The 10000-nt window shown below is 38.7% G+C and overlaps 1 protein-coding gene and 2 long non-coding RNA genes across 3 annotated transcripts in view; 2 read left to right on the top strand and 1 right to left on the bottom strand.

Annotated features, from left to right (window-relative positions):
* The window catches only part of LOC147843042 (uncharacterized), a 5186-nt gene extending 3784 nt beyond the window's left edge, over positions 1–1402 (top strand). The window contains exon 4 of the long non-coding RNA XR_015495363.1: positions 49–1402. This is a non-coding gene — a long non-coding RNA (uncharacterized LOC147843042). The remainder of the gene's footprint in view (positions 1–48) is intronic.
* abhd17c (abhydrolase domain containing 17C, depalmitoylase) overlaps positions 1–10000 on the bottom strand; it is a 94471-nt gene that overhangs the window by 14741 nt on the left and 69730 nt on the right.
* Positions 7504–10000, top strand: part of LOC147843041 (uncharacterized) — a 3351-nt gene continuing 854 nt past the window's right edge. The window contains exons 1-3 of the long non-coding RNA XR_015495384.1: positions 7504–9117; positions 9208–9343; positions 9434–10000. The exon at positions 9434–10000 is cut by the window's right edge and continues 854 nt beyond it. This is a non-coding gene — a long non-coding RNA (uncharacterized LOC147843041). The remainder of the gene's footprint in view (positions 9118–9207; positions 9344–9433) is intronic.

Genomic DNA, 10000 nt, shown 5'->3' with positions numbered 1-10000 from the left:
CTGTCAACAGCTCAAAAAATGTGTTTTGGTGTTTCGTGACCCTTTAAGACATCAAAAACATCCATTTAGTTTAACTGCTTAACTGACTATACAGCTTAAAATACTTAAAAAAATAAACAATCATATCGACAACTAAGAACAAGAATATTGTGAAAATTATTTCAGCACACATTAAAATATTCAGAATCAACAATAAAATCTTTTTTTTTAACACAACCATTCACTGTAAGACTGTTTAAAAACATGCCCACGCTTCAATAAGAAGGAAGAGTTCATCTGGAAAAAAAGCCAAACCAACATGACCTGCACAGCAAGGTAGGAATAAAAAGCAATAACGCAAGACCCAATATGAGATGAGACTCCATCACGGTGTTAGTCTTTACCCCTCGCCAGTCTGCAAGAGACCTTGACTGTAGGAGTCAACCCTCGTCGGCTCTCCCGCTTTGCATTTTAATATTCAAACCATGCCACACTGCAGCCGGCAAATCTACAGAGACAGGGGAGTCATTAAACTTTCATTCAGCCTGACTGTCCATTCACAACAGGCTCTGAGAACACCCACTGACCAATCCAAGCACACACACACACTCGCACTTTCCCATGAGCCCTCTCGATCTGGAGTCAGCGACTGGAAGAGAAATCCTGGACTTGGCAGAAGTGCTTTTCAGAAGCGAGACTGCCGGATTTGCTTCCAGTCTTGTAATCCGAGAATTGTTCTGGGTGTTGTGTTTGTTTAAAGGGAGAATTTGCAATGAGAAGAGATCAAAAGTGGCCTGGGGTCAATCGTTTATTAGTGAGAGCACAAGATTTTTACTTAGCGAGTTGGCAAAAGTTAGGTTTGAGGTCAGTAGTTATGCAGTGCCTTATAGAGATACTTGACAACAATGACAATTTTGTCATCATTTATTCAATGCTACACTTGTTACAAACCAGACTGAATTTATTTTTGAGCACAAAATATGATAATTAGAGACCTTTGTATTTGAATTCAGAAAACAATTCTGAACTTGGCAGAACTCCTTTATAGAACAGAGACCACTTGATTTGGTTCCAGTCTTGCAATCTAAAAATTGTTCAGAATGTTTTTTTGTTTAAAGGGAGCGGAAGTGACCTGGGGTCAATCGTTTGTTAGTGAGAGCAGAAGATTTCTACCTTAAGAATTGGGGAAAGTTGAGTTGAGGTCAGCAGTTATGCAATTGAACTACAGTGTCTGATGAAAGGCTTACTATAGAAGACTTTAATATATAATTCACCAAAAAAATGACAATTTTGTCAACTTTTACTCAATGCTACACTTGTTACAAACCTGACTGAATATATATATTCCCTGTTGAGCAGAAAAGATGATATTTAGAGACGTCTGGATCTAAATTCAGTGTAATTCTGAACTTGGCAGGAGTCCTTACCAGAAGCAAGACCACTTGATTTGCTTCCAGTACTGTAATCTGGGAATTAATCAAAATGTTGTTTGTTTAAAGGGAGCGTTTGTAATGAGATGAGATTTGAAGTGACCCAAGTTCAATTGTTTTATTTTACTTTAAAGGTTGCCCAAAGGTTTTGTTGAGGTAAGCAATTGTGCAATGCAACAACTAGTGTCTTTTAGGAAGGCTTACTATAGTATATGGTATTATGTATAATTTACCCAAAATGCTAGTCAATGCTACACGTGTTACAAACCTGAACGGATTTATTTTTTTCCCCAGCTGAGCACAAAGGATGACATTAAGGACCTCTGTATATGGATTCAGTGAAATCCTAGACTTGGCAGAAGCCAAGACTTTCCAGAAGCAAGACCACTAGATGAATTGTTTAGTGTTGTGTTTGTCTGAAGGGAACGGTAATTGATCAGAAGTAACCCGAGGTCAGTTTTTTTTTTTTTTTGTGAGAACAGGAGATTTCTACCTTTAGGATTGGGAAATACTGGATTGAGTTCAAAATGATGCAATGCAACCACCAGTTTCTGTGAAAAATGCTTAAATTACTTTAAAAAAGCAAAAGGAAAAATGAACCTAAAATTCTGCCACTTTTACCAAACAATGCACTTGCTGCAAACCTGAATATATTTGAACACAAAGGCTGATTATTTAGAGACCACTGGAATTCTACACTTAGCAGCAGAGTTTTCCGGAATTGAGGCCACCCTATTTGCTTCAAGTCTTGTAATCTGCAAATTGTTTAAGGAATGCTTGTCTAAAGCAAGGGTGCCCAAACTAGGTCCTGGAGGGCCGGTGTCCAGAGTTATGCACCTAATCAAACATACCTGAACAAGCCAATTAACCCTTTACTAGGTGTAATAGAAACATCCTAGCAGGTGTGTTGAAGCAAGTTGGAGCTTAACTCTGCAGGACACCAGCCCTCCAGGACAGAGTTTAGACACCCCTGGTCTAAAGGGAGTGTTTCCACTGATAAGAGATTTAAAGTGACCCGAGGTTAGCAATTTTTTTTCCTCTTTTTTTTTTTTTTTGAGAGAACAGGCGATTTCCACCTTGAGGGCTGATGACATCTGAGTTAAGGTCAGCAATTATGCAGTGTAATAACTTGGGTCTGATAGACAGGAAGCAGACATGACCTAAAAAAAAATGAAAATTCTGTCATCATTTACTCAACGATACACTTGTAACAAAATAGGATATTTAGAGACCACTGGATCGGGAGTCTGTGAAATCCTGGACTTGGCAGAAGAGCTTTCCGGAAGCGGGACCACCAGATTTTTTTCTAGTCTTGTAATTTGAGAATTGTTCAGGGAGTTGTGTTTGCTTGAAGGGAGCATTCGCACTGACAGAGATTTGAGGTCAATAGTTTTCAATGAGAACAAGTGATTTCTACCTTAAGGGCTGGAGAAAGTTCAGTTGAGTCTAGCAATTATGCAATGCAACTAGTGCAGACTGCTGCCTGATAGAAATGCCTACAGCAGAAACCAAGCACAGTTCACCAAAAGTGAATTACTCAACCCTTCACTTGTTCCAAACTTATTTTGTCTGTTGGAAACGTTTTGATAAATGTTACAAACAGCTAGCCATTGACTTGCATAGTATTCATTTCCAACTACGACTTTCAAAGGTTAATGCTTTCCAACATTCATCGAAATATCATATTGGCTTACCCTGATATACAATTATCCAAAGCAGATGTCAAAACTGCACCTTTTTTAAAGAGGCCAAGGAGCTCATTTGCATTGAAAGCAGCACAAAAAAAATAAAATAGATTAAACTATCTTCTGTTCAAAAGTGGACAATCCCTTTAACACAATATATCCACATTGAACTCAAGCAAGTCATCTGGCTTCATCTTAAAAAGCGACAATGATGTCTTCGTGGAACCGTTTAACGTGGTGTTGAAATTTCACACTGCTGCCAATATTTGGCTCTACTGTTTCCCTGTCTGTCTCTGTAAAGCTGCTTTGACATGTTTTGCATTATACGAAGCGCTTGACCGGACAGCCTTATTCAGGTACATGGCAGAGCGGCATCTGCTGCATGTCTCTCACCACGGGTTAATTTGACATAAGGGCTTGTATAGGAGAGAAAAAAAAACTGCTGTTGCTCGGCAGGACAATTGAGGAACATCTGTCCTGCACTCTGATAACAATCAAATCACAGATGTGTCCAGATTAATTATGAAACATCAGCCTCCAGTGACCCTCAAATGCACCATTTCTCAGAAGAGATAGCTCACTTAAGATTGAATGATTATATTTGTGGTAATGAAAAATTTCCAGAAATAATAACAACACCAACAACAACAATTATTATTATTACTATTACTGCTGTTATTATTAATATTAACTACTACTATAAAATAAATGAAAACGTTGTTATTGTACATTTTCAATTTCAATTGATTTTATTCCACAACAAGGGACAGTGTGCATTAATGTAATTTGTATTTATATAGCTTATTTATCGTATATGCAGGGCTCGAAATTAACCTTTTTGCTTGGTAGCAACTTTAAAAACTTAGGCGCATCAGCTACAATTTAGTCTCACCCACCAATTATAAGCACCGTTACTACTAGTTTTATCCAAACATATTTATTGCATTTGAAATCAACACTAATCAAACTAAGAAGCAAAAAAAAAAAAATATATATATATATATAAATATATATATATATATATATAGCTTTAATTTATAAATATATATATATATATCCCAAATATATTTTAATTTAATTATAATATAATTTCGGCCGCATATGCAACCAAAATGGTCGCAATTTCGAGCCCTGTGGTGTAAAGCGCCTCACGTCCACTATGCTCAATTAATTCTGGACAATTGATTATTCCCAGAATATCAAAATCAACTGTAGGTGGTAGATCTTTCTCATATCTGGCACCTAAACTCTGGAACCGCATTCCTAGCACCTTTTGGGAAGCAGACACACTCTGTCAGTTTAAAACTAGACTAAAGACCCATCTCTTTGCATTGACATACACATAAAACACCAATGCTTTTGAAATCTGAATCCTCTAAAGGATTGTTAGTCTGCATTATTTAGGGCAATCGGAGTCAGAAACACTACCCAAAAGACTTAAAAATTTGAACGCCATTTGCACTTGTTAGTCTGTTTTCATTTTTCCAAGGTTTCTATAATCCTGGACCAGGCTGTACCCCTGGTGGTGGTCATGGAGGAGTGGAGAGCACTCAGGAGACTGATTCCTGTAAGAGCCCAGTGACAAACGAGTCTTCACATTGATCCTAAAAGGGCAGCCTGTACACCAGCCGGTGACCTCTCCCACCTGTAGCTTCTCCACAATGGACGTCCAGCTTTCTCCAGCCTCCGGCACCTAGACCGCAGCTCTGCCCAAGAAGTTTGGCCAGAGGAGAAATGTTCATGCCCAACTGAGCCTGGTCTCAAGTTTTTTTTTTTTTCCGTCAATTGGTGAAGTTTGTTCCTCGCTACTGTCGTCACTGGCTTGCTTGGTTTGGGAGTTGTGGAGCTTTGCATCGATGGATTTGCTCTTCAGTGTTTGGACTTTCAGCAATGACAATTAAACCACACTGAACTGAACTAAATTGAACTCTGAAAACTGGACTGACACTGTTTCAATTAACTATAATCGTCAATGTTAAGTTGCTTTGACACATTTTACATTGTAAAAGTGTTATAGAAATGAAGATGAATATAACTGAACAGACCGCAGGTTGAGCGCCCCCTGCTGGCCTCATTAACAATACCTCCAACAGCAACCTAGTTTTCCCATGTGGTCACCCATCCAGGTACTGACCAGGCTCAGCCCTGCTTAAATTCAGTGAGTAACTGGTCTTGGGCCACAGGGTGATTTGGCCCTGTGTTAATAAACCCAGAGACTAGATTTCATTGGTGGTCCCTTTGCCAGATGCTAAAGGCCTATACCAATGAAAACAAGACTTTGGGCTAATTTTTACACATTTATGTATGGGTAAACTTATTTACAATTGTAATAAAATGTACCCAAATTAGCTAAATGAAAATCTGGCAAAGGGAAAAATGAACCTCAAAATAAATACATAAATAAGTGATAAGAATCATTATAACTCCTTTCTGATATTAAGATAATAAATATTAATAATTACAATTTTGTATTAAAAAACTAAAATAAATTAATAAAATAGATTTTTTAATTTACTTTTAAAATGTGCATTAAAATATCTTTATTTGTCTTAAGGTCTATAATATTATTTTACAGTGAAAGCTTAGAATAATATTTATTATGAAATTGTGCTATTTTTAGAAATAGTAGTTGCACAGCAATTTTTTTTTCCAATAAATACTTTAATTATCAATATATAGATAATTTAATCATTTAGAAAATGTTTAAGTTTAGTACTGATAAAAAATCTTTAATTTAACTTCAAATATCAACACAAATTCCTCCTGCAGTTTTATTGTTAGTAAAAATATTGTTTTTCAAGATTTGCAGCAAATCCATTCATTAAATGACAAGATAATAAAAAATGTTTCACTTTTAAAGAAAAACAAAAAACACCATCATTCTGAAGCAGCATGAGGGCGAGTAAAGTTTATGATGCCAAATTTTAAGCTCTATGACCTTCCCCTGACTTCAACAAAGCTCAGTCCAAGCAAAAACTATTTACTCCAAACTTCATCAGACCATAATCCAGCAACTTCAGTGCTCATAACTCCACTCGTGATCAAAAAAAAAAAAAAGAGAGCAATTTCGAATCCACCCACTCTCAAGATTTCACATTTTATTACGGGGAACGAACGACGTGTTAAACCATAATGCTTTTGACAAATTGCGAGCCCGCGTCAAGACAGCTCGCTCATTAACACCTCCCCGTCAGCCGCTGCGTGTTCATTACGGCTCTTTTGACGGAGCCGGCTGGCCAACTATTATAACAGAGACGGTTCAATCTCTCTCCACTGTAGCCTCTCATTATGAAACACTGACAGAGCTGACAAAGTCTGAGAGAATCGGGCTTCAACACCTCCCATTCATCAGCCCAAAAAAATTGAGAAAAAAAGAGAGCATCTGCCTCCCAGAGAGAATGGCTTTGATTACAATGAATCGCACCCCAGCCATCACTAATTTAGTAGAGAGTGAGAGAGAGCGAATAACAAGTCAGAGGAGCTTGAATTTTTTTTCAGATGCATTTTTTAACACTGGGCTTGGAGAGCTACGGTTGTAATCTTCCCCCATTATAGCCCTTAATCTCACAATTTGATCTTGTCGCAATTTAATTAGATTTAAATGCGAGGTCGGATCAAAATGGGATCAGTGCTTTAAGAAGCGTTCCAGATCGGTCGCTGCCGTCTAATCGTGTTTAATCCAGAAATCCGCATTCTTCTGTCTGAATCAGACACCGGCTTAAAGGGGTCACCCAAAATAAATACGAAAATAAATAAGTTAATGCAGTTAATTTACTCTCTCTCAGGCTATTTGAGACTTACAGAACATTTTCCTTTAGTGGAACACTTTGTTTTTTTAAGCTGCAACCATGGTCCTTGATGATTCACATAACGTACAGTGTTGTGTAACATATTTCTCTTGTTGATTTTGATTACTTGCATTGTCTGAGTTGTCAGCCTTTAGTCATTCTCAAGAAACAGCAAAAGATCTGTCAATACTTGACCTTTTATGACTCAACCTGTTCTATTTTCCACTGTATCAACTCATTTGAAAACAAAGCTCTGGCCTTCAAAGCCTAATGCTTTGCATTCTAGTTTTTAATACTTCCATTTATTGCTTAAATCTCTTTTAAAGTGTTTTACCTATGTGTGCATATAAACACTAGTGTATCTGTCAGCGGACCACAAGAGAGGGGCGTAACAAAGGGGTATAATGTAGTAGAGGCATAACCCTGTTGTTTTTGACTGAAGATGAGGACTGAACTAAGAATCCAAGGGTTAAAGAGTGTTCTAGGTCTGTGTGAGTCCTACTGCAAAAATAAAGTGAAGGGCCCACTATACTGTCAGTGAGTGATGTCTTTGGGATGAGACGCTAAAATAACAATAAAATGTTAAGCAGGGATAGGTGTAGACGTTAATAACTAGGATGGGTTGGGGTTTAGGGTTGGTGTGTGGTTGTTAATAACTGTGATAGTTAGGTTGAAGGCTGATTTATACTTCTGCGTCAAACGCTGGCGTATGCTACGGCGCTGACGCATAGCCCTTCGCCGTGGCCGTCGGTGTCGCTGACGTGCACCTTTCAAATAAATGTAACTACACGTCGCAACGACGCGTAGCGCAAGCTCTGTGATTGGTCGGTTTAGTAGCGCTGACGAGTCTGGGCTGGACCGAGAGCCGCGCGAATGGCGCGAGCTGGACGCAAGCCCAATGGAGCGATTGTTTACAAGTGTGGAGTCCCGTGAAGAAGCTCCTGATGGAAAGTTTTGTTTTGTGTTTACCTCATAGTTAAAGTTGTTGCACGTCCGCCGGTTCTTGCTTTAAAATGAGCGAGTTTGAGCCACTTGTACATCCAGGAAGTGTTCAGGAAAAGCAAAAAAGCAGAGAAGACACTCAACACAGAGAAACATTTACACCTCACTGCCCACTAGAGTTTCGGAAGTGTTAATTCAGACCAACAGAGACAGCGCGCAGAAGTATAAATGCACAGCTATACGCGTTGCATGCACCGTGGGTCACGCCGGTCACTTGACGCAGAAGTATAAACCAGGCTTTAGGGTTAGGGTAGGTGTAGACGTTAATACCTGATATTTGGTTTTAGGGTTGGAGTAGGTGTGGACGTTGATAACTACGATGGTTTGTTTTAGGCTTGGGGTAGGTGTAGACGTTAACTATGTTGGTTGTTATTAGGGTTGGTGTAAAGTCTGATTTATACTTCTGTTTCAAGCGCAATCGTATACTACGGCGCAGCCTACGCGTGGACGCATAGCCCTCGCCGTGGCCATCGCCGACTTGCACCTCTCAAAAAATGCTACTACAAGTCACAACGATGCGTAGCGCAAGCTCTGTGATTGAGAGCCACGCGAGTCTGTAGGAGCAAATGTTTACAAGTGTTGTGTCCTATGAAGGAGGTCTGGATAGAGACTGTTGCTTTGTGTTTACATTATGGTTAAAGTTGTTGCATGTCCGCTGTTTCCTGCCTCAAAATGAGCCAGTTTAAACCACTTGTACATTAATGAAGCATTGGGTTTAGGGTAGATGAGGATGTTAACAACTGTAATGGTTTGTTTTAGGGTCGGAGTAGGTGTGGACAATAATAACTATGATGGTTAGGTTTAAGGTTGGGGTAGGGTTTGTGTAAGAGTAAACATTAGTAACTGAATGTTGGGTTTAGGTTTTGGGTAGGTGTAGATGTTAATAACTGACAGTTGGGTTTAGGGTTGGAGTAGGTGTAAACGTTAATAACTATGATGGCAGGGTTTAGGGTTGCGGTAGGTGTAGATGTTACTAACTGTGATGGTTGGGATTAGGGTTTGTGTAAGTGTGGACATTAGTAATTGATGGTTGGGGTTAGGGTTGGGGTAGGTGTGGACTTTAATAACTGTGATGGCTGGGTTTAGGGTTGGGCAAGTTTTAGATGTTATTAACTGTGATGGTTGGCATTAGGGTTTGTGTAAGTGTGGACATTAGTATTTGATGGTTGGGTTTAGGGTTGGGGTAGTTGTAGATGTTATTAACTGTGATGGTTGAGTTTAGGGTTGGGGTAGGTGTAGATGTTAATAACAGATAGTTGGGTTTAGGCTTGGAGTAGGTGTAGACGTTAATAACTATGATGGCAGGGTTTAGGGTTGGGGTAGTTGTAGATGTTATTAACTGTGATGGTTGAGTTTAGGGTTGGGGTAGGTGTAGATGTTAATAACAGACAGTTGGGTTTAGGGTTGGAGTAGGTGTAGACGTTAATAACTATGATGGCAGGGTTTAGGGTTGGGGTAGGTGTAGATGTTATTAACTGTGATGGTTGGGATTAGGGTTTGTGTAAGTGTGGACATTAATAATTGATGATTGGGTTTAGGGTTGGGGTAGTTGCAGATGTTATTAACTGTTATGGTTGAGTTTAGGGTTGAGCCAGTTGTAGATGTTACTAACTGTGTTGGTTGGTTTTAGGGTTGAGCTAGTTGTAGATGTTACTAACTGTGATGGTTGGGTTTAGGGTTGGGGTAGGTGTAGATGTTATTAACTGTGCTGGTTGGGTTTAGGGTTGAGGTAAATTCACTATATAAATACATTTACATTACACATTACATTACATCAATTTTAACAATTTCGTTTTTTTTTGTTTTTTTTTCAGTTGTTGCTCATTTCTAAACAAATCCAAGGTTATTGACATTTTTATTGCAATAATATATTATATATTTTTTATCTGTCATGTCCTGAGATTTTAATTTATTGTCAGGACACATACTAATGACTACATATGTGCATATCAGGGGTGGGAGGTGCCACAAAACTGTCAGTTCGGTTTGTATAATGGTTCTATGATCATAGTTTTAATTAGCTAATTACATAGCCTTGTAATCTACCAATTTACAGTATAACCCCCACCTCACATATTCAAGTCAGATTCCAAAACTCTCGATTCTCTCTCAAATG

The sequence above is a fragment of the Danio rerio genome, chromosome 7, assembly GCF_052040795.2.
Source record: "Danio rerio strain M-AB ecotype USA chromosome 7, GRCz13ab, whole genome shotgun sequence".
Lineage (NCBI taxonomy): Eukaryota > Metazoa > Chordata > Actinopteri > Cypriniformes > Danionidae > Danio > Danio rerio.
This window is presented reverse-complemented; position numbering and strand designations above follow the sequence as displayed.